Source organism: Anas acuta, chromosome 2, assembly GCF_963932015.1.
Source record: "Anas acuta chromosome 2, bAnaAcu1.1, whole genome shotgun sequence".
NCBI lineage: Eukaryota > Metazoa > Chordata > Aves > Anseriformes > Anatidae > Anas > Anas acuta.
In genome coordinates, this window is record NC_088980.1 from 98,429,786 (window position 1) to 98,454,553 (window position 24,768).

Sequence of the window (24,768 nt, forward strand, 5' to 3'; positions counted from 1 at the left end):
CAATAAACCTCCAGCCCTCACCCCTTCACTGCTTGCCTGTTTCCTCTCCCAGTTACTGTGGTTATCTTGAATCCTCTAACCCCATGTTGGGTGCCACTGTGGAGGTTTGACCCTACCTGGTAATCAGGTAATCAAATACCCACCCCGCCTCTTGCTCACTCTCCTCTCCCATGGATGGGAAGATAACAGAAACAAGGTGAGAATATTTGTGGCTTGATATAGAGAGTTTAACAAGGAAAGAAAAAACTACATATGCTAGCAAAGCAAAATAACTACCTTATTCACTACCTGCCTTGGGTAGTGTTAAATAACATCTTAAACTACTTCCAGGAAGCAGGGCCTTGGTATGTCTAAGAGTTATTTGGGGAAACAGCTACTTAAGGAAGACATTAACCACAAATGTCCCCCCTTCCTCCTCATTTCCCTGAGCTTTTACTACTGAGCATGATGTTGTATGATATAGAATATCCCTTTGGTCAGTTGGGGTCAGCTATCCTGGCAGTGTTCTTTCCTGATTTCTTGCCCAGCCTGTTGTTTTTTGGTGGGGGGTGTCTGAAGAGAAAGCCTCAAGGCTGTGCCTCAAGGCTCTGCTTAGCAATTGCCAAAACATTGATGTATTATCAACACTGCTTTAGCCACAACACCACCACATGCAGACACGTTACAATATTGTTCTTATATCACCAGATAGGTAAACTTGTAGATTCAGGGTATACTTTGCTTGTTGATCTCTGATTTAAGTCAATGACATAATAAGAAATGTAACATGAAAGAATATGAAAGAGTAATAAGTGGTGCCATGTAAGTGCACTGACAGAAACAGCCATACTATCTGTACTCTTTGATGCATTTTATGAAGCCAATAACCAAGTCAAATTTTATTTTCCCTGTGATATTCTTTCTGCCTTGTTAGTGTGTTAATGATTTCTTAGATCTGAACATAATGGCATACTCTTTGGGAGTCGTGAATTTAAAACATGGGTGTGCTGTGATACTTTAATAGTTTCATATCAACAAATACCAAGCATTTGTGCACCAAAAGCAAAGTGCTGATAGCTATAAAATAGTCTCCAGGTGGTACTCAGAGAGTCTTGTTAGTCTCTTAGCCCAAGTGAAAGAGAAGGTTGATAGAAGTGATGTTTAGGTTTTGTGCAATGTTAGTGTCTTTGTCTTATTGTTTCACTTTGGGGCTGTGATAGCAGATAGAGTGCTACAGAATTCCTACAGGGAACCAAAGATGCCTCAAAGAGTATATTAGTACTTGTTCTTGTTGGGAACTGCTCAACATGTATGAAAAAAAAGTAATTTTGAGGTATTCGTAGGAAAAAAGAAAACATGACCAATTATCCGTAAAAGATTTATAAAGCGGTATTTCTATTTCTAGTATACACAAGCCCAGAATAAAAAGATATTTTAAAATATGTTTGACTGGAGTGTTTTGTTGTTGTTTATTTGTTAGTTAAGATTTTTTTTTTCCTGCTGACTTCACCATCCCTTCATTGGGGAACAGCAAACCACATCTCTTTCTCAGCCAGCTGGGGATTTTTCCTACACAATGTAATTTCTGTGAGTTTTGTACTCTCTTGAAGTCTTTGGAGTTTCAAGGTTAAAGGGAAAAAAAAAAAAAAGATAACAGGTAGAGATACCTGATAGAAGGTAGAGAGATAGAAGTCTCTCTCTCTCTTTTTTTTTTTTCTTTTTTTTTTATCCCAAGTAATTTAAAAAATCACTAAAATCAAGTAGGAGACCAAAGCTATATGATTGTAACCACTAGCAGATAAGATAGGTCATGTTGAGATTAAAGCTGATGGAGGTTACTAGACATTTCTAATCTTTTTATTACTGGAATTTCACTTGCTTTTCAGCTTACAGTAAGCAGTTGTGGAATAAAATCAAAGCAACAAAAAAACAACCCTTATTTGTATAAAGAATCGGATATAGTTGTGGTTCTGTAGGAAAGAGATAGTCAAGTATGCTGTAAGAAGCCATAGAGCTATCAGACAATCACAAGTATTTGTTACATAAACAACTTGGCAGAGCAAAGGTATAGTCATATTACTTTATAGCAGCAAAAGTTTCAAAGGCTGTGGGTCACTTTCATTAACAAGAGCTTCATGGAGCCTGTATTTGGATTCCCTTCCTAAGATGATGGTTGAACTTGATCTTCAAGGTCTTTTGCAACCTAGATAAATCTATGATTCTATGATCCTTTTTATATTGTGCTAATATTTCTAATTGATCCAAGAATCATGTTCCTTATTTAGAAGAAAAAGAAATAATCTTGTTTACTCATCTTAAAAATCAGATGACTTACCAAACACAAAATCACACTTACTGAAGCCAAGGATAAGGAAAAATACATAAAACTTACTTTCTTTACTGCCCACAGCAAGAATCATGAGAGCATACATTCCTTGCAGGGGCTGGAACAGACTGTGTGAATAGGATTCAAAGCATTCTTTTCAATTTTTTTTTTTTCATTTTTCATTTGTCATACTAAGAGTATTTGTAATCCTTTGTACTGGGTGAATGGTAAAAGCTACAAACTAGGAAAGCCTGCTGCTTTTACCGTATTATTTCTTAGATCCTACTGAAATGAAGATGGGAAATTCAAATCCTGATGTGAGGGATTCAAATCTTGTGTGGGAGAAATCTCATAAACGTGGACGTTTTGATCTTATATTTACTGAGAACACATAGAGTATTCTATTTAGAAAAATAAGATCTATAGTCAAAGGATGTTTAAACGTTGAGATTAAGTATAGCTTTCCATCTGTATCACCAAAGACCATGCAGGATATTGGGTAATATGCTAAATGATCTGATTTGGGTAGTGGGAGACGTAGAGTTTTTAAAAAATATGAATGTGGGAGGTTACCTAATTTCCCCAAACTGTCGCCTTGACATTATCTTTTATTTTCGTCCTTGCAGTGAAAATTCCTTCATGGACACATTTTGTATGCAGCCACTGCGGATTGGTGCATCAATACGCAAGAGGATGTAAGGGACACAAAAACATTTCCACTAGTACTGATATCCAGTGAAAATACTAGGAGGTTGGCACAAGAATGGTAAGATAGTTAAAGATGATGAGGTAGAAGTGGAAAACACTAATCTTGAGGGAAAATACATATGTGAAAACATATTTTATTGGTATCAAAGTGATCTTTAAAGCATTAAAATGTGAAGCCTGCTACAGGAAAGGGTTTACTTGGTTATAAGTACCTTCCTAAGAGTAGGGGGAAAAAAAATAAGTAAAAAAAAAAACCAAAAACAAAAACATGCCATGTATTTAGTGGTATAATATGCAATAAAATACATGTATTTGAAAATCTTGGCTACAAATCTTTTTTTTTTTTTTATTTTATTTTAGTTGTGTTCCTTTGGGAAATTTTAAAGAACTTGACCTAACACTGATGGTAGTTGAAAGCTATATAAGACATATCAAATGGGCCCTGCTTGTTTTAGAATTGCCAAGGTTGTAGAGCTCAAATGAAGATATTTTTAACTCAGCAACTTTTATTTCTCTTGATGCTTGCAGCTAAGCATTTTTACTTCCCAAGCATTAGTAGCTTGGGTAAAAGCTGGCATTTTATATTTTAAATACACTGGCTTGTATTACAAGTCAGCTATGGATCAGTGGTTATAGCAATTGAACTTACACTGATCAGTAAACATAGTTTGCCTCAACATTGTAATTTGATCTGTCACATTGGTTTCTAACAGTTGATAGTAACTAATTATAATGATTCTTTGTCTGAAGGTGCCGCACCTCTTGAGATTATGAATCACAGGCAGAAACATTCTCAGCAGCCATCATAAAGTTGTGTTTAAATAGCTGGGATGTGATTCTGACAAATCAAAAAATAAGATAAATGCTCAATTTGAAACCTATTAATGAAAAATAAATAGTAGAAAAATATTTATTAGTCTGATGTGTGTTAAAATGAAGAGAGATTTCTTTATCAGATCAGATTAAAAAGACATAAATATATGTGACATGACCAAACTAGGATGATTTAAAATTCCATTTGTGCATATGAATCTGTTGGTTTACCTCTCTCTTTAAACTAAGTTTGCCAAATTATATGTGCTTTTTCAGTCTGATCTTGAAATTTAACTTTTCTTGCAGTAATCATTGATCTTAGCCCAGGCATACCCTGTCTTTTTTGAAACTTAGGAACATTTCTGCTTTTCTTGTGCTGGGTTCTCCATGTGTGTACTTTTCATAAATACCCTCTTTCATTTGTCAAGACATTGCCTACTTATATCTCTTTGCTGCTGTTCTGGTCTGTGTGACACATTTTACACAACTTTGCTTAGGGGGCAATGAAACCAAAACAAGCCAGAAAGTTTGGTTTTCTGACAAGTTCATGGGAGATCATCAGAAGAGAAAAAACAAAACAAAACAGAGATACAGCTCATCAGCAGCTGGCCCCCATCAGCATGGTGTTGGGGCTGTCAGGCAGTTGATCCTATATCCTTGGCAGTTACCAGAATTCTTTATCCTTGCCCCTTTTCTGTGGACAATGCAAGAGGGAAATCACTCGTCCTTCAGCAAGTGAGCTTGTTGGGAACACAGGTGAGGTGACCACTTCTGCAAGTGATTCTGCAGGGTTAACATGGTTTGTTCTTGTTCTGTTAGATGCACAGTGGCAACCGCTTCTGGCAGTGGGGAGCAGCTGTTTTATTTGGAGGCTTTAAAGCTTCCTCCCCTTAGCTCTTTAACATGCTGTGTTTCTTTTTGAGGTTTCTTTTTAAATGAGAATCTGGTGCAGCTGAGGAAAAAGACAGCCACAGATCAAATTTGCGTGAGATTGCAGTGGATTACAAACTTTGATGGAATAAAGCCTGGACATCTTTAAGTGTTTAGAAACACTTTCAAAAACTATTTAAACCTATTACTAGTGATACTGACAATGACTTTGCCGTAGTCATAAGGGAATTAACTTATAATACTGGATTATAAAGGCAATTCACTTGAATGAAGTAAACTGCTCATATCGTCACTTCCCCTGCCCCTGAAAGAAACCCAATTAAGCAAAGGATTAAAATAAAATGTGCCTTTGTTCTCGTTCCTCCTTCAGCCCACTGCTGAACTTGAAAGGGCATAGTTCTATGGTAAGCTGCCATCAGAAGGTATTCTCAGACTCAGAGTAAAAACAAAAACTAGCAAAAATGATGGCATTTCTTATATCAGTGTTAGCCATCATGATTTCCTACAGGAATCTTCTGGAGTTACAGGAAAAGGAAAAGGAGCAAGGCATCAGAGAACTTTGTCATCCTGGAGCTTTCTCTCAGACTTTCCTAGATGTTGCTATTCCTTGAATAAAAGTCTAGAGATCAGTTTTTAGGCAGTGGCTGGAACTCCTCAGAAGTGCTGGTTTTATTGAAGAGGCTGATATTAAAAAAGACCTCCTTTAGAGGTCTCCTAGATCAGTATTTTCTTTCTCAAGTTTTATACTTGTCCTCTTGTGATGGAAATGGCGGGAGGAGAGAGATCACATCCCCTTTCTTTTTATCACTCTGTAAGATGCAAAAAGTGAAATAACTTTGGAAAGCGATGTGACAATACCTGCTATTCACTTATACTGTCTGCCTGTATCCCATTGTAAAGAAGAGGGTGATAAGATGTATGGTATTCGTTAGCAGGGAGATACTTTCAGTAGGGACATTTGTTATTGTAGTATCAATGGATTTTAAGTAGACTCTTTAGATACCAGTGCTTTAGCGAGATGCCAACCAGGACGAAGACTCCAGAAACCATACACTTATGCTAAGCTGTTTTGGGCATAGATTAAATTCTGTTCTGAAGAGTTCCTTGAGGAAACTGCAGAACGTGATATCTGAATATTTTCAGTAGGTGAAGATAAATACAATCTACTTTGACAAATACATTCAATAGACGGGAGAATAAGAATAATCGGTAAAGCAGATTTGTGAGCTGATGATAGAGACAAGATAGAAGTCACTTTAGTGTCAGTTGGTGCTTTGCATCATGTTAGACTTTCTTCTGACTATAATAAGTATATGTATATTCAGAGGGATTTTACCACTTCCTGTTTATACCTGATATTTGGGTGTGAGAGCTGGCTCAGGTAGTGAGGAGTATCTTAGCTGATCAGCACTGCACAATGACACATGCAAAAATGTTACTGGATTGGACCATCCTATAGCAATCTTCAGAAACAGCTGTCTTTTCAGTGTTTTTACTAGGGCTCACTTTACACGTATCTTGACTAGTTTGTTTCCTAAAGTTTTAGGCAACTCAAATTCACATGTGTGCATACCTTAAGTGAGTTGGTCCCACCATAAATAATTTTTCTTGAACCTGTGTCATCCAGCTCACTAATGACATCAAATACATATCTTATAATTGTAATCATGCCACTTTTTAATGCAATATGAGAGATATATCAAACGCTGAATAATGTAATGGAAGGTAAAATGTTTCCTGTTCTCTTGAGTACTACAATGTGCTTGTGCGTGGCATTAAATATTATTATTAATGTGTGTAATTAATTCAGGAATTGATGTAAAACATTTTTATTATTTAAAAAGAAATCTATGTAAAGAAATCCCTAGGATTATAAATGGTCTCTCTTTTTTTTTTTTTTTTTTTAAATAAAATATCTGTTGAAAGTCAATGTGACAAGTCCATTTAGACACAACATAAATTCTCAAATACCGTATGTTTAGCTAGTTGATCAGTGCTGTGATGTTGGGAAGAAAAAAGATACCGTGTATTTAAGCAATGTGACCCGAAAAAAATGAAGTGTATGTCACCGTTTGATCATGTATTGAGCTCTTCCAGGAAACAAGACATAAATGATTTTTGGTGGAAACAACAAATATGCAGCACCTTTTGTAAGATACATGACATAATTCCCCAAGTTTCATTACTATTTTACACAAGTGTGAACATCCATAGAAAGAGAAAGAACAGGTGAAACACTCCAAGCAGAAATTTCACAGTTGTGTGGTAACTTTCTCTCTACTTCCCAGATTTTCTTTTCTATCATACAAATAGCAAGATCAAGCATTTCTTTTGGTTTTACGACAGTGCTGTATGCAAAAAGAGCTACTATATCTAGCCCTAAATAAATGTTATATTTATACAGACTTTTGTTCTTTTCTCTCAAGTATTTATGTTCAGTGATGCTGTCACAGGTATTTATCTTGCTGTTGAAACTAATTTCTAAACAGTTATGCTGAGTGAGAAAAAGGAGATATTTTTTTACAATGGTATTTGAGTGAACTGAAGTTAATGGAAGAATTTCTAATGGTTTGAATTTTCCTGGAATTATTATTTTAAGACAAGATATTTAATAATTGCATGTTTGAAACATTTATATTATGAATAGTTAATTTCACAAAGAGAAAGCAAGTAATTAATTTGCATATTCTATTTCTTTTTTTCTGTCCAGAATTCATATTAAAGATAATGAAGATAATCAGAATTCTTTAATAAGGGAAAGTATCTGGATTTACACTGCTATATTTATTCGAGTAATTCAATTATGAAGTGTTTGTTGCAGGCTCATTCTGATGGAACGATTAAAAAGGGAACAGCTTTTCTATTATAATGCTATTTTGATTCTGTTAAACAGATTCAAAAGAAAGGGATATTTTCATTTGCTAAATAAGTTTCTCTCTAATTAACTGCAGTACAACAAACACAGTTCGGTTCTACAAGATGAAATAGTTGTGTATCTCCCATGTCTTGGAGAGCTTCTTCCTCTCGCCAGCTTGCTGCCCTGTCCCACCAACTGGGAGGAGTCAGTGCTCCAGTAGCTATCCCTCTGGAGCTATCTCCTGGGAGATTTTACAATACAGAGGCTTGTGCCAGAAGGAATGTAGTTAAGACCCACTATTTCTTAACCATATATCATTCTTCTGGGCCAATCTTATAAAGAACTCTTGGGCTATGTTGCTTTCTGAACCTCCTCTGGACTGTTTCCCAAGGCCTGCAGCATGCAGCTTGGAAGGCGGCTTTGGAAAGAACTACTCTCGCTGTCCCTCTCTGGGAGCCAGGGATAAAGTGCTGTTTCTTTCTCCCCTTGTGTTTGACAGAAGTACAGTGTGTGCATCTATACTGCTTTGCTTCAAGGCAGAGAGCATCATTCTCAAAATATGCCCTCTTGTAAGCATCCTGGAGAGATTTGGTGGTCCATGTTGCATGTGAAATGTAGGTATATGCCTGTCTTGAAGTGAACTGATATGCACAGTTCCACTGGGGTGGGAATAGAGAGACAAAAGTAAGTTGACAGGTGTACTGGTATGACTTATCTATTTATTCATGTTTAAAGTTCAACAATGGAAATTCTTCCAGTTAAAAAAAATACTCTGGGGTTTCTAGAGGAGAATTTGAATGTTAAGATTACCTCATCTTGAAGTATAAACTGCAAGAATCAAAGCAACAAAAACTTATTCTGTGAAAGGGAATACAGACATTCTCCTGAAACTTGATGCCGATAGTTACATACTAAATCTCTTGCTGATTCAGAAATTTCTTACCTGAAGCAGAAATTCGGGGAGCACTGCAGCAGCAACCAGAGGCTTTAACTCTTAAGTTTAGAGATGTTTGTTGTAAGAAAAAAATGCTATTGGCAAGAATGCCACAGCATGGGATCAATTTAGCATGAAGCAGAACTAAAGGCAGTGAAGCAAGAATTGTAACATATCCCTCTGGATAGGGGGAAGTCACTCAGGAGATCTGAATGACACTCTCATGGCAATGCTATTATCATCTAAACAATAGCTTTGTGCTCATGCTGACCTTACAAAGTCTGTGCTGGAAACACCTGAAAAAAAATAATCACTTCTTAATAACTTGTGACTAACCTTTCTAGGTGCTGGTGCTTTTTTGGTCCCCTGCCTCCAGGCCTCCCCAAAATGTGATGAAGAATATGCTTGAAATTGAAAAATACTATTAAAAAATGAAAATGACCTTGTTTGTACACTACAGTGGGCTTTGAAATTTTTAATTTATACAGGTTGGTGGGAAAAGGAGAGAGATTTTGACTTCAATCAGTTTGTTCTCCAGTGCTACAAGACTTAATCAAAGTCCTGTTGTTAAGATGATAGGCCAAAAACTGTGGGGTTTTATTGTGAAAATTTATGTTATGTAATCTGACAGGTGTTTAGAGTGGTCTAAAAATATCCCAGTAAGAAAGGTCTGTGGAAGCTGGGACACTTGGGCACCATTCCTGCTGCCACTGAACTTGTAGCTTTTACAAAATGGATTAGCTTTCACAGCAAGAGGTGGAGCTCATCCCCCTTAGCTAATGGCCAAGTCACCTCTTAGACAATGAAAAGTATGAGCTTTGAATCCTTTCTCCCTCAGGCTGAGCAGTAAATAGGATCTCGGTCTGCTATATTCTCATATAGAGCTATAACTGTTGAGCTATTAAGTGCTACTTCCTTTGGCAGAACAATCCTAATTCTTGTTGTTGTTTGTTTTTTCTTTAGCTTTAAGCTTGCGATGTATCTGGGGTAAATAAGCCATTTCAAGTGACTTGACATTTGCTGTCCTGCCCCATACTCCTTCTCTCCTTTTTTTTTTTTTCCTCTCTCCCCTTCCTTCTTCTTCCTTTTCTCTCCCTCTTTTCTTCTCTCCCTTTTTCTTTCTTCTCCCCCCTTTTCCTTCCTCTTTTCTTTTCTCAATCTCATACTCCCCTTCCCTTCCCTCCTCTCCTTCCTTTTTTCCTTCCTTTTTGCCAGCCTCTACTATTAGCATTTTTCTATACAAGACAAAAAAATATATATATTTTTATTTTTTATTGGACAGAGGTCCATGTCCGTGAGTGGTACAGTTTTCATGTCATGAACTGAACAATTGCTGTGGTTCCTTACCAAACACCTGTATCTCCTGTGAATCCATATGTGAGAAAAAGGCCATTGACATTCCTCTGTTAAAAGACGTTAAGGAGTTAAACACTTTTCTTCATAAAATATCTGATATAAAAGGCAGCATAGAAGCTCTGTTTATGGCAAGGTTACTATATTTTTCACTGCAATGGTAATTTATTTTTATCCTAATGTAAATTATCTGTGGGCTATGAAGAGTTCAGTCTCTGCCTGCACCACTGCTGATGTCCATCAAGGACTGTATCTCAGAATCTCCATTGTTTTTTATAGGTGATTTATTTCAGAGATTTACCTAAATATTCTGAATGGATATTTTGAGACTTACTTAAAAAAAAAAAAAAAAAAAAGGCAACATCTGATTTACTTGAATATTAGTCTATTTTAAAATCATGTTTGTAAGGAAAAGTTTTCTATTTTTCAAATTCATGGAAATTAGATGCAGAGCTCCTGTCATACTGATGAAAATTCTGCTTCAATATTTTTCCTAGCTCATCTCTGAAAATATACCTCTGTGTGGCTTTCTGCTATGGATCCTTCCTCCTCCCACAAATAGATCCAATTAGAAGAACTATCACATAGATATAGTATGAGAAGACATAGATTTGCAATGTCAACCAAAGCGTAAAAGGGCTGCTGCTATTTTGAGCATTCTTAAGAGGGAAAAATTGAAGCCAGTGGATGCTATTTGTAAGACTAAAAATGTAGTCCACTGACAATAATTGGTATCATTGGGATTCTACAAGAAGATAGGGGGATTATCTGCTACTTTAGTTATTGCAGGTATACTGCTGAGTACATCACTGGAAAAAAAAAAAAAGCATTATCATTAGTTCGCAGCTCTCAGCAATCACCTCTTATCTGGCTTTTGCTTAATGTTTTCCTTATTTATTTGGCTGTGTGCTGTGTATGCTGCAATCAAATGACTGCAACAGATACTTAAAAGAAAAGGCAGGGCTACAGCAGAAGTTTGACCTTGAAGTCTCTGCCCCACAATGGGAAGTTACAGCCAAGTATACAGAAAATTCTTCTAATTGGTGAATATAGGATATGCTTTATCAGATTCAATCAAAATTACCTACAGTATATATTTGTATTCTTTCTAGAATGCAGTGTGGGTTTTAGTGCTGATTACATACCTGTAGGATAGGATACCAGGTGATTTTGGTTGAAGTAGATGTTTTGTGACTGTGTTTTGCTTAACACCTATGTTAAGACTTCCTATGATTTTGGGGGATCATGAATGGTATGCCTTTCATCTGTTAAAGATATCTAATCACTTAGAAGTGATACTGTCTTAAGAAAGTGATTTTTATTTTTGCAGGTATTTTATGGAATGTATTTAATTTATGGAGTATATATACTCTATAGTAGTTAGAAACTCTATAGTATAGTAGAAACATCTCAAAGGATGTTTCCTTTGAGAGGGACAGTTGAACATAGTTATCCAAGTATAAAATCCTACTGAAGAAAAAATGAGGTGAGTTTTCATCTTAGTCTAGTTAAGATTAGCATATGTCTCCTACCAATTTTACATTTAATAGTTACACTAGCATAAAATTACACCTTTAGTCCAAAGAATAGGATGGACTAAATAGGATGACCTGTATTATCCAAATTTAAGTACATACTTTGGAATATGTTTTGAAAATGATGAAGTTGAAACATTCCAAAAGTTATTTAAGCAGTTACAGAAGTGTATGATATTATCTAAATGGGAAAAATGAAACAAAACAAACAAAAATAAACAACAACAATAAATAATAATTATATTCTAATTACATTCTTTATGCCAAATAAATGGGCAATTAATAGGGCAATGAGTTGAATTTCTATAGAAGTAACTTGCTCTTTTCAGTTTTTCAATCTGTTACAACTGAAAGTCAGTCAACATTCAGTTGCTGGCAAAATGTAAGCTGTATTCCAACAATTTATGATCTTCTGTCACCCACAAGCAAGGTGTTTAAGGAGCTTTCTGCTTAGGAGCTAGATCTAAGATCAAGTAGCTCATCTTTAAGGGTTTCATCTTTGTAGAGGAAAAATTACTAAATAAAATAAAAAAAAAAACTGTTTAAGGAAAAAAGAAAAAATTAAAGCTAATAAAGGTGTGACTCCTGTGGATAGTGTTTCTTTCACACTTCGTAATGATTATCTATACAAATTTTGCACAAGACTTTGGTTTGTAGCATACATTTCCCATGTGGTTTCATACAAAAACTACCTGGGGATTGAAAGATTGCTGAATGAAGTTATTTTTATCATTTTCCCATATGGAACAAATTATGGCATAGCTCTTTGGTTTGGAATGGCTCAATTATAGGGAAAAGACTGACAATATTGTATGGTCTGTGGGATCACAGTTTGAACGTAAAGGACAGCTATTGTCTTGGTAGAGTTCAAATAGTCTGAGAAGTAGGAATTAATGCTTTTCTTTGAAATTTCTTGCTTTAAAATAGTTCCATATTGCCATTGCGTTTGAAAAATCCCTTTCTGTATTCCTCATCTTAATTTCCCATGGTTGGTCTTTGGTCTTTGTCTTTATGACCTTAATGTCAAATTTCCTGCTTGCTAATTCCAAATGCAGTTTCCTGGGAAAAAGGAATGATTTTTGGAAGCAGGTTGATGAGGGAGAGCAAGATGGAGATTTAAGGCAAGGGAATAATTCTGTTTTTTACTTTTAAATATTAATATGCTTTAAAGTTGTATTCATCTATATTTGTTTATGTCTAGCTGTTACTAAATTGACATGTCCAATATTTAATCTAATTAAATGTATACAATTTTTTATAGAAGTCATAATAGCTCATGACAATCTGTCCTTAGGTCAAGCTGCTATTTTATTTGCATTGCCCTTCCTTTGACTCAGTTTACATTTCTTGGTCACAATAAAGTTTTGTTTTGTTTTCATTTTTGATTTAATTTTAATTTTTATTTTTTTTAAACATTCACCCCAGTCCAGGGATTAAGGATTCTTTTATAATTGTTATTATACCCTTACATCACTGTTAAAATTATGCGCATTTTCATATTCTATGACTAGTGCTAATGAGGAGTGAGGGGAAGCAGGTGATGATGTTATTCTTCTTGCTAAAAAGCACATGCTTGTCTTTTGTGCAGCTAAATCCTCTATTGCCCTACACCCTTGGTAGTCTGTCCAGACATACTAAAGCTGGTCCTGAAGTTTTCCTGCATTATTCGTAGCATCAGGTAGGTGCTTGTTCTGATTATAATTTACTATAATCAATTTTCTGGGTCAAACAGATCAAAGAGATCTTTAATTATGAAATACAAGGTTATACATGGACTCATCTCTCAAGGGAATGTTAAACCTCCTTAACTTATTTAAATTCCCTCAGAAGCTGTTAAACCTATGAACAGGATTAAGCAGTAGCTCTTCAATTACCAGCATATATTACAAGATTTTTTTTTATCGCTTTCTCCTGAGTGGTAACCTCTTCTCTAGTTGTGCCTTTCCAAAAAGGTGAGAGGCTCTCACTTCCTCACCTTTCTCTGTTAGGTTTGTGAAATGCCAGAGTGGAAGTCTGCTTGCACTCACTACTGCTGCTGGCTGGTCCAGTATTGAGTGATAATCCCAGTATTTCTTTTCCAGCATTAACTGCACAGTGCTTTTCTTGTAAGCACTTAGGTGTAACTGACTGTCAGACTCTTGAACTCAAGTCAGACACCTGTTTTTTTTTTGTGAAAGGAGGTGTTTGGAATATGAATGCCATGCTTAGACTGAGGGTGAGCTTGCTTTTTCACCATAGTGCTGTGTTGGAATCCTGAGTTTGTGTGCCAGCAACTGAGAGGGAACCATTCCTACTTGCCATTTGTGAGTTATCACAGTGAAGCTGGAGGAAATACCAGCATTCACAGTCAAAAAACTATCCTTTGACATCTTGTTGTTCTTCCTTGCTGACTTTCTCACTTATTCACCAGTCACTTGCTTTTTCATTTACAAGCTACACCTAATATCCACTGCTTCCTTCGTTCCTTTCCCAGGCAGACCCAGCTTTAGCCTGATGGCTGTGTGCAGAACTGCTCAGCTCTGCTAAAGGGTAATGGGCAAGGGAGACGTGAAGCTTTTGAGGAAGGGTTGATCCTGTTTGACCTTTTGGCTTTTCTGGCAGAGAAGAGTTCACTGTGTTAGATTTGAAAAGCGGATGTATCCTCAAATGCAGCTGTTTGTGATGTATTTTATCATTAAAATTTTCTATGTAATCCACTGATGTTCTTAATTGAAGATATGGATTCGATAGACCTGAATATCAGTGGTCACCCACTATAAAGTAATGCCATCAAAAGCTACAGTCAGTTTAATTGCAATTGGAGAAATCAGCTAAGAGCTACTGCCTCTCTGGCAGGAGCAGCTGAGGTAATGTGTGTCCAGTGTTCACTTGCTGTAATTTAGACTCTGCTGCAGTGGTTGCATTGCAGGTAGCAATGTGCTCTAGATGCTGGAGGTGACTGAGGCACTGATATGTTCTCTTTTGCTGCTTTTGCAAGGGACCCAAGATAATTTTGATTGAAGGAGCGCACATGTCTTCAACAAGCTTACAGAAATTACTGTGCTTGGTTTATAATTGGGACCTATCACAAGAGGAGTCAGAGGTCAGCGCAGTATCCATCCAAGTCACTGCTCTATTCTTACCTTGTGCTATTACAGTTATTATAAATTAATATATGTGATGTTGGATAAAAAGCGAATATAGTCAGCTCACACTTGAACTTTCCAGTATACAATATTGATTGTCTTGGGTTATTTTAACATTCTTTGCCTAAGCTTCTGTAGCTAGCACCATAGTTAACTGAGTTGCTTTCTCAGTCCATATGCACATGCAGATATGCATGTATATAGATATATATGTAAGGGCAGATGCAAATACTTGGTTAGAATTGTAACTTGATGAGAGCAGTAGAGTAGCAGGCACGATACTTTTAATTCCTTTTGCCTGCTGAAGATTACGTAAAACTGCTTTTCAGGGACTGATGGAAGAGTGATTAGCAGCAGAGCACAGTGCAGTGGGAGGTCACAGAGGTTGAGACCCCTCTCAGGGATCACCCAGTCTTGGTGTAAGTCTAAATGAGTTGAGCAGTAATGCTGCAAAATCTCTCTGCTGGCCTGCTGGTCTGTGGACGGGTAAGAACCGTCACTTGTCTGAGATTGGCTTGAAAATGGAATTGAGAACACAATGCTATGGAAGGGGATAAATAAACATTGAAGCAAGAGTAAAGCAAAAGAAAATTTGTTTGACTAAAATTCCAATTCCTTTAAAATATATTTTGGTTATGAAAAAAAAAAAAAAAGGGTGTAGTGAGAATTGATTAAAAACCACACACAGAAAAGCAACAAGCCAAACCAAACCAAACTGCTAAACGTTCACACATCTGTAAAAGCAAACTAATGAAAAGAAACCCTCACAGATGACCATGTAATCATACAGTCTCAAGTGCCATAGCACCTACTTTGGCTTGGCTCCCAGTGAAATCCCTTATGGTTTTGCTATATCAGAAGCACAACACCGGGCTGAATTCCTTGAAGTTCCTCTGCTGAGGTCACTTAAAGAGTAGTGAGGTTAGATGTAAAAATGTGTACTAGAAGAAAATAACCTTGAGAATCCTACTACAGAGTTTTTGAAAATGCCTATGGGATTTAGGGGGATAAATCCTATGGATCTTTAATCTCTCATTTGGAGTGCCCTTGGCAACCTCAGTAAATGCAACTGAGATGTTTCACTTGCCGGACAAGTATTCCTACGGCAAAGCAGAATAAAAATGCTCCTCAAAGCACACTCTCAGAAAGAGATGCAATGGACTACCTCCCTGCACCTACTCAGCTAGTTTACTGGAAAAAAAAAAAAAAAAAAAAAAAAAGCAATATTCAATGGAGCTGAGAATATGGGATGGCTGTGTGCAGTCAAACTAAAATAGTGGCTGCCCTCAGAGAGATGAATCTTGCCCCTTATGCTAGATCTGATCTCACTGGCCCCTTTTGGGACCTGATCTAGCTCAATTGACAGTACAAAGTGGTTTAGGGTCTTTTTAGTAAGTTTTAGATGTTCTAGTAAGTCAAACTGGCTCATGGTTTGGCTTACACCTGGGCGGGACCAGGTGATCTCCAGGGGTCCTTCTATGCCTCAACCATTCTTTGAGGCAGAGAGGAATTTGATGAAGGAGCTACATCTGGGTTCAGGAATGGCAGACAAGGGGCTAGGAAAGGGAAGGTCTAGAGAAGGACTTTCAGCAGCAGCGAACTGTAGGTGGACTTCTCCTGTTTCTTGAAATGGTACTTCATACAAATGTGTATCCTTACACCTCCTTGTTATTCCACTTCCTCTTCCCCGTTTATGTAACTGTCAGCTTAGACTGGAGGCTCTTCACAGCACAGATCTTGTTATTCAGTCTGTCTGTAAACTGCCTACTATGCTGCTGGGGATACAGTACTATTTACGAACAGCAATAATATACCTGTCACACAGTCACACACTCTACTAAGTGCTTGCTTTATCTCCTACCATGATTTGCTTTTTTTTTTTTTTGTAAGGTGGTATTCATACATGACTTCTTTGGCCAGCAACTGGACTTTGAAATAGTTGAGATTTTGAGATGATATTATTTCAAACCTTACTTATATTGTTACTATTAAATACTTCCTCATAGGTTTTGCATCTCAGCATACAAAAAGAAGGATTTGATCTCTAAACAAGTTGCAGTTTTCCATGGTTGGCAGAAAGCGGACCTCTATACAGTGACCATGTTCTCTTGGGTATTTGAGTTTAACAGGATTGAATTTCAAAGGGTATTTGTTCACTTCCTTTTCCTCTCTCACCTTCAAAACTGCATTGCCACTATTTTACCATAAATGCCTTTGGATGCCTTACTTTCATCTAGTCACTTGTACCAAATGAACCTTGGTTTACCTTCTGCTATATCCAACACCCCTAAGGTACCTGAGAAAAAGGTATACTGCATAATAAATAGTATGCTTTTAAGATCTCATTCCTGAAATGCCCTAGAAACTTTGGTGAATTTGTTAGGCTCTCTTTGCTGTCTTTATGGCAGTCAGTAGTGAAATTTTTAGTTTTCTGCCTTCAGTCATGTAGTAAAGAGAGGTCAGAGTGCATTTTCCTGCTCCATACTGAGAGTCTTTAGGAACAGAATTATTAAATATCCTAAAAGCCTGCTTTGCTGATCCAACACCCCTTTAAGGCATGAAAGCTATTGTAGTAGTGGTATGTGCTTCCCCTTCTTCCCTCCCTCCAAGAAATGATAGAGAGGAGGGAAGTAAGGATAAAGTAATGGAGGGAACATCACCTGAGGCTGGCTTCCTATCTGTGAATGCATCCCAGTAAGTTTGGGTAAACCCTTCTCCTATAAATGTATGTTTCCTACAGTCGTAGTGGTAAGATCAAGGTAACAATAGTTCATCAGGTCTTCCTTACAGACAGGATTAATGGTGAGGTGTTGCCATACGCCATATCTCTTTCTCTCTCTCTCTCTCTCTTTTTTTTTTTTTTTTTCGGTGCTAGTATCCTAAAGTCAGAGCCAAGGTGATTTTAACTACTAGTTCTTGTAGAAAGAGAGAACAGGATAAAATGTCCATGCAGTACAAGGGTATACAAGATATTTTCAGGTATTCACTGAGTATTCACTGAGCCAGAAGTCCTCAATGAAAGAGTAGTAAACACGTTCCTTAGAAGCACACCAGGCTGCGTGCATGTACAAAAGAGTTCATTAAAGAGAGACACTGGGAGTAAGATGCAGATAACTAGGGCTAAGTTAGAGGAAAGTGAAATGTATGGTAGTGAAGAGAGAGGCAGAGAAATCACTATCCATAAGGATGATCCCAAAATACTCTGTGGGAATAGTTACACTACCCAAAGATGAATCTATAAGTATTGGGGAAGTGACTTTTATATCTATAGCATTGCATCCAATAGTTTTGTTGTTGTTGTTTTTTTCCCCTTGTTAAAGGGTCTGAGGCTTGTAATGGCAGCAGTGTGGGATTCTAAATACAAGGGGGAGGGGGGAGGCAGGATAAAGCCCTCAGTGCCAAATCTTCTCTCAAGTTATTGTCTGAACAAGCCAGTTTAAAATTAGCTCGGGCATGCCCACAGCTTGCAATCAGGCACAGAACTGTTGAGCATGAGTGACTGCTGAAACTGTCCACAGGAGTACAGTCCTTAGGAAGGGGCAAAAATTGTATTCAAAAGTAGGAATCAAGTTTAAGAAGGTTAGTAATGGAGAATTATTAAAGAAAAAGATATCCATGAAATGGAACAGAAAATATGTACAAGAGCAATAATAGCTCACGTATGTGCTTATTTCTTGAAAAGAAAAGGTATGTGTATTAGAATGTGCAAGTTGCAGGCAGGTAATTTTCTTCTGCCATAAGTTAATACACGTACAACAAGGCAGACTTTGAGGTTCTGTGGTTGTTTGTTTTTAAACAGCTTTCTTCTGTTCCAGCCAGTCAATGAATAATGTGTATTGTGAGTGAAGATAAACTGAACGCAGTAGAATAACAGCAAACCACAAATTACTTTTATGGAAGTAACAGATTCCAAGTGTAAATTCCACCTCCATCCCTAGGGCTGGGACTTTCTGTTGGTTAAGTGTGCCCATTGTCTCCTGCCAACCCACAGGATGACAAAGGAATGGACTGCCTGGCTGTTAACCAGGCCCAGCAGATTAACTATCCCTCCTATCCCTCCAGTCTGTCACACAGGTTAAGTTATGCAATGCTCTCTTAAAACTTAGTATTGTTCATGGATATTTAGATAAGAAATAATGCATGCAGTTAACATGTGTTTCTGTAATGAAAAATAGCAACTGCAAGTATTTTTAAATCTGTCTTTTCCTAGGTGTAAATGCTAATTTGATCTAGAAAAAGCTGTCTTTTAACAGGACAAAGGTGTTTTGAGCAGCTCAGTGTACTTCCTAAAAATGCTCATAAACATATCTCCAGGAGGTATGCAGCCTTGTTAGAAATTACATCAGAACTCTGATGAATTAACAGTGTCTTCTGCTCTGACAGAGAGACTCTTGTGAATGGTATTCCAAAGAGTGATAAGTGTAATAGAAGTAGGTCAGGCTGGCAAATAAATAGCCTGATTTATCCACAGGCCTTGATTTGCTGGCATTTTGAGATTCTGGGCCAGCTTTGTACCAAATCTGCTCATCCCATATCATATTTAATCCATACACTTTTTTGTAGCTTGTCAAAGATTTATTTGATATACTGTGTGTATAACAACTAATATTCCAGTGCTGATTTTTTTAGTAGCTAGTTTAACTTGATTCACTGTGACATCCTCATGTGTAATGACATCTTAGCTACCAGTTTCACATCATTAATTATGATATTGCTCTGTACTGTGACAACAGGCCTAAATTAAAACTTGTTTTAAAATGTATAAACTGACATTTCTCAGGGTCATTTATTTCATGAAGTAATGGATATTGCAGGCATGAATGAAATATCACTTGAACTTCTGTGTTTTGCTAGCGGTCTTTTTGGAGCAATAGCTGTTGAATAAACAGAAAAAAAAATTATGCAAGGGCCCCTTTTTCTTTTTCCTCTCAACCCCAAATCAACGTTTCAAAAGCATCAAGACTTGTGAAAATGTCTTTTTTTTTTTTTTTTTTATCTTTCATTGAAGACTTCTACTGAATGTGACCTTACATCATCCACTTAAGCAGATGGCTATAAAGTGTGTTCCAAAAGTCTTTCCACAGGAATTTAAGGATACACAGGCTTAGGAATTTAATCTAAATTGTTTAGGATTAACTACAAAAAATAATCATGATCATTTTATCCAGTGAATAATGGATTTCTTTAATCTGATTTGAAAACTGGATGCAACAGCAGTGCTTGCTGTATTTTTACATGTGGAAAAAGTGGGCTGTAAGAAAAAGTGTTCTGATTATGTGATTTCACCTTTGATACATTGTTTTCACAGCTTTCCATATTATTTAGGGTGTACATTTATTTAATGGAGAAACAACAAAAACTATAAAACTATGATTCCCTTTATGGTGCAGGTATCTAATAGATTGTTGCTCTTTTTTTTTCTTTTTTTTTTAATGGGACATACATTTGGTTTGTTAGCAGATGGTCGTTTTTTTTTTTTTTTTCCTCTGCAGTGCTAATCAAACTTTGATACATTTGGATTTGCATGAGGGAAAAGCTGACAAGGCTGACTGAACACATCTGCTTAGCTGTTTCTTGTAGTTCCTGAGAAATGATTCAATATTCACTTAAGGCTGAAATGCTGGAATTGGAGAGTCAATATCGTGGCAAAATCTTCAGATTCTGTAATCAACTAGAGCAGAGTGGCTGCTCACGCATTGCAAAATAACACTCAGGTTGATGGCACCGACTCCTTTTAATTGATGAATTGCAATGTTACTACTTAGCAGCATCTGAGTAACATCCTGTTTGTGAAAAACACAGGCAACCAAGGAATTCCACTTCAGTTATATGAAGGCTTTTCTGAAGCATGTCATTTTATAAACAAGTCAGTCTCAAGTCTCCTTTTTCAAACTTTGTGTGTCTTTTCAAACCACCTTTTATATGCATGGAGGTTCTGTATGTGGAGGGCTTTCAGGACTGAGGATCAAATCCAGCTCTTGATTCACCAAGAACGGGTAGGAATGCTGCTCCAGTAGTCTTCCAATGTGAATAAATGCTGTTGCTTATATTATGATTATTATTTATTATTATTTTAGCATTTTTTTGTTGTTTTAAAACTTATCCACAAAAGAAAAAATAGTACGTCTTAGCTTTCTGCCAGGCACTCCTTGGTGCCCATGTCAGCAACATACAGGGTATTTGAATTGCTACCAGCAGCTCTCTTTCGTCTCTCTTTCACTCTGATTGCATGCTGGTATTGTACTTTCTGGTTACTCAAACTGAGGAAAAATATTCTTTTATCTTATAACGTTTTTCGTCTCTACCACTTGACAGAGAATGGGTTCCAACTGTATATAGAGCTCTAGCTTTTCATTTTTGCAAACAGAAATATGGACTCTGCTGCGGTAAAATAGGATGAATGATCTCTACTGGCCATGTTCTTACTTAGCAATACTTGATATAAACACACATCCTTCCGTAGGGGAAGGTGAATGCTATGATAGGGAAGTTCAGATCAGTTTAGCATTGAAAAATATTTTGAGAACACAATGCTGAAAACTGGTCTGTGAGTCCCTGCAGGGCATCCATCATTTGGGTCTTCCTTTGCATATCTTTTCTGACTGTTCCAGAAAAGAGGCTTGTAGGAGGACACGTGTTAATAAATACTGTCTATTCTTTTGTCAGCTGAAGACTCTCATATGACTTCAAGGGACATTTCTGGCTCATTTTTATCTCTGGAGTCTGCCCTACAAGTGAGTAACTCTACTTACAAAGTTGCTTATGACCTGGTAATGTTTTAATACTGTAATGATTAGTGAGAACGTGTGAAGAATCTGAATAAAAAGGAAAAATAGGAAGAGAGTTAAGGAGATAAGAAAAGACACCATCTGAGTATACAGTGGGCGTGAAGGAGCTGTTAGACAATCACATGTTTTGGAACATGCTCATCATGCTCATAAATATTTGTCTGTTCAAACTGACTTCTCTAAATTAGCAGTTCAAAGGTAAATTTATAGGGGCAACTCCAGATAATATACACATATATATTTAGATCAAATAAAGAAACTGTGTAATACTGAAGTATTCTATTCACTGGATATAGGAGAACAGGATTTTACTGGTTTATTTGGCTCACCTTACTTCTTCTTAATTTATGTTCCCAATGAATGGATAGCTCTAATCAAATACATCAAAAATAGGATTACTATTATTTTTTTTTTCTACAAGATTGGAAAAAGTCAATGACCTTCATCAACATAATGTAAGTATTCTTGAAATAAAAATGCTAAACAAGGATGGTAACAGGGTTGGCCTGGTGCTTCTCTGTATACGTATGCAGTATACTGGCTGGAATCAGAGGTTTTGCCTGAAGTTTCTAGAAAATGAGATAAGGCAAGAACTAACTTTTGAGATAAATGCTGTTTTTCTCCCTTAACCATTTTTTTTAGCGAAAGAAGAAAAAGATGTGAGGAACATTTAGTGACTTAGGTTCGCAGTAAAAAATAAATAAATAAATAAATAAGGTTAATGCTTGTAGGACTCAACAACTGCCACTGGCTTGGGCAACTTAGTTCTTAGCTCAGGATAGTACCTTGAGTGAGCTGTGCCATTTCTCCTTGTTATTTTTGGAAAGTGGCATTGAAACAAATTAATGTATGGTTTTCTGATGGTAAGGCAGACCAAGAATTCTATCCTTTCTAAAGCACTTAAGATGGCAGAATAGTCTCCATTTTTTATTTGTCACATAGCATGGTCTCCTAGTGCACGTGCTTTATGTTTGCCCTGTGTACTAGAAAATAACTGCTATCCAAGATATTAACAGTATGTTTTGGTTTCTTTTAATTTCAGTGTTGCATTCATCGCTCCAATCATTATTTGGGTGATTTTGGTCCACTTTTATTCATCACGGTTTCAATTCTAGTGCAGTAGTATTACAGGTAGCTCTTGCCAGAATATTCTGCACATTCTGCATATATCACATCAGTTATAGCCGTATTTTAATCCATCTTTATAAGTGAAAATAAAGCATTGTAAATAAATTGTAAATAAAGCATTTGTAAATTTTTAGTAAGATATTTTCTTTCCCTTTCAATACCAGGTCCTCCTAATATCCTAAAATGCATTTACAGTACTGCATTCATTGTATTCTGCAACAACATGCAATAAATAGGATGTTCTTCACTTCTTGGTATATGTGCATCTTAATAATATATTTTGATTGGAGTGGCACAGTTTACCTGTATTTATTTTATTTGTTTTGAAGTGGTATGGCAAATATCAGTTAAAAGGAGAAGGCAAATATCAGTTAAAAGGATAAACTATTACTGTTTCAGGCAGTATTTTTTCTTTATTGCACAGTGGGAGTATTACTTAAGCTGGCATTTTCTGAAGATAGTATACTTTAATCCTTCATCATTGATCAGGAACTCTATCTGCAAAGGAGAATATATTCCTTCTGTATATCTTATTTGTGATTTTTCTCTTTATCTCTTACAAAATATCGCATTGTGCCTCGTATAATGTCATGATAAAATTCAACCTTCCTTATAATGATTGTACACATTGCTGGATCTAAAGATACAAGAGCTGACTTACGGAATAAGGTTACAAATAACAGTGAAAAAAGAGGAACTTAAATAATGTTGGTTTTTTTGTTAGTGTGAAAAAACGCAGCTGCAGTTAAAGAACAGAGGTGAAGCAGCTGTGTTATCTAGAACCTATCACAACCAGCATTTTCTTGCTGCTTTAATTCATGCATTTCATAATTTGTCTGTTATATATGCATTTCATAATTTGTCTGTTATATATCAATGGTGACACATGATTTTATATGATCAAGTTTTTTGTTTTTTTTTTTTAAAGTCATAATATTTGTTGGGTTGTCAGATATTAGCTAATATTACGATGCATATATCTCTCTCCTTCCCTCTACGTGTCCAAACTGATCCGTATTTCTGCAATAGAAGTCCACAGATCAAAAAACAATGGAACTTTTTTTTGAGTAAAGTGGGCTTTTCCAGCTGAAACAAGGCAGACAATGCCAAGATTTGTCACATCACTGTAGAACAGTGTTATACATTGACAGTCTTTATACAGACTGTGTTATACGTTGAGATTCTGTATACATCATATGATGCAAAACTGATGTCATTACCTTCTCAGGCCATTATTCATGGACAGTGACATTATGTATAATGATTTATCTGATTTTTCCTTAACTTCACTTGGACCATAGTTTTGCACATTGTGTTGCAGAGATAGAAGACACAACAGTGCCTGTGATCTTTCCTGGCATACCGGTGTAGCAAATGTCTGTTTATGGTCTATTATAAATTTTATGTTTGTTTTTGAGTGATGGAAAGTGTTCAGGAGGTGTAACAGGTACTCTGTAGCCTCTGTATTAAAAATTGGTTCTATTCATGAGATTCTGGATCTCAAGCTTCTTTTGTCCAGATAAGTTGTGGCTGCCCCATCCCTGGAGGTGTTCAAGACCAGGTTGGGTAGGACTTTCAGCAACCTGGTCTAGTGGGAGGTATCCATGGCAGGGAGGTTGGAAATAGATGGTCATGGAATCATAGAATATCCTGAGTTGGAAGGGACCCTTAAGGATCATCAAGTCCAACTCTTGACACCGCACAGGTCTACCCAAAAGTTCAGACCATGTGACTAAGTGCACAGTCTAATCTCTTCTTAAATTCAGTCAGGCTCGGTGCAGTGACCACTTCCCTGGGGAGCCTGTTCCAGTGTGCAACCACCCCCTCTGTGAAGAACCCCCTCCTGATGTCAAGCCTAAATTTCCCCTGCCTCGGCTTAACCCCGTTCCCGCGGGTCCTGTCACTGGTGTTAATGGAGAAAAGGTCTCCTGCCTCTCGACACCCCCTTACGAGGAAGTTGTAGACTGCGATGAGGTCTCCCCTCAGCCTCCTCTTCTCCAGGCTGAACAGGCCCAGTGCCCTCAGCCATTCCTCGTACGTCTTCCCCTCCAGGCCTTTCACCATCTTCGTAGCCCTCCTCTGGACACTCTCCAACAGTTTCATGTCCTTTTTATACTGTGGTGCCCAGAACTGCACACAGTACTCGAGGTGAGGCCTCACCAGCGCAGAGTAGAGCGGGACAATCACCTCCCTTGACCTACTAGAGATGCCGTGCTTGATGCACCCCAGGACACGGTTGGCCCTCCTGGCTGCCAGGGCACACTGCCAGCTCATATTCAACTTGCTGTCTACCACGACCCCCAGATCCCTCTCTTCTAGGCTGCTCTCCAG

General features: G+C 37.1%; 1 long non-coding RNA gene across 1 annotated transcript in view; it reads left to right on the forward strand.

Annotated features, from left to right (window-relative positions):
* The window catches only part of LOC137850878 (uncharacterized), a 28,689-nt gene extending 25,084 nt beyond the window's left edge, over positions 1-3,605 (forward strand). Inside the window, exon 5 of the long non-coding RNA XR_011092871.1 lies at positions 2,932-3,605. This is a non-coding gene — a long non-coding RNA (uncharacterized lncRNA). The remainder of the gene's footprint in view (positions 1-2,931) is intronic.
* The last annotated feature ends 21,163 nt before the right edge of the window (positions 3,606-24,768 follow it).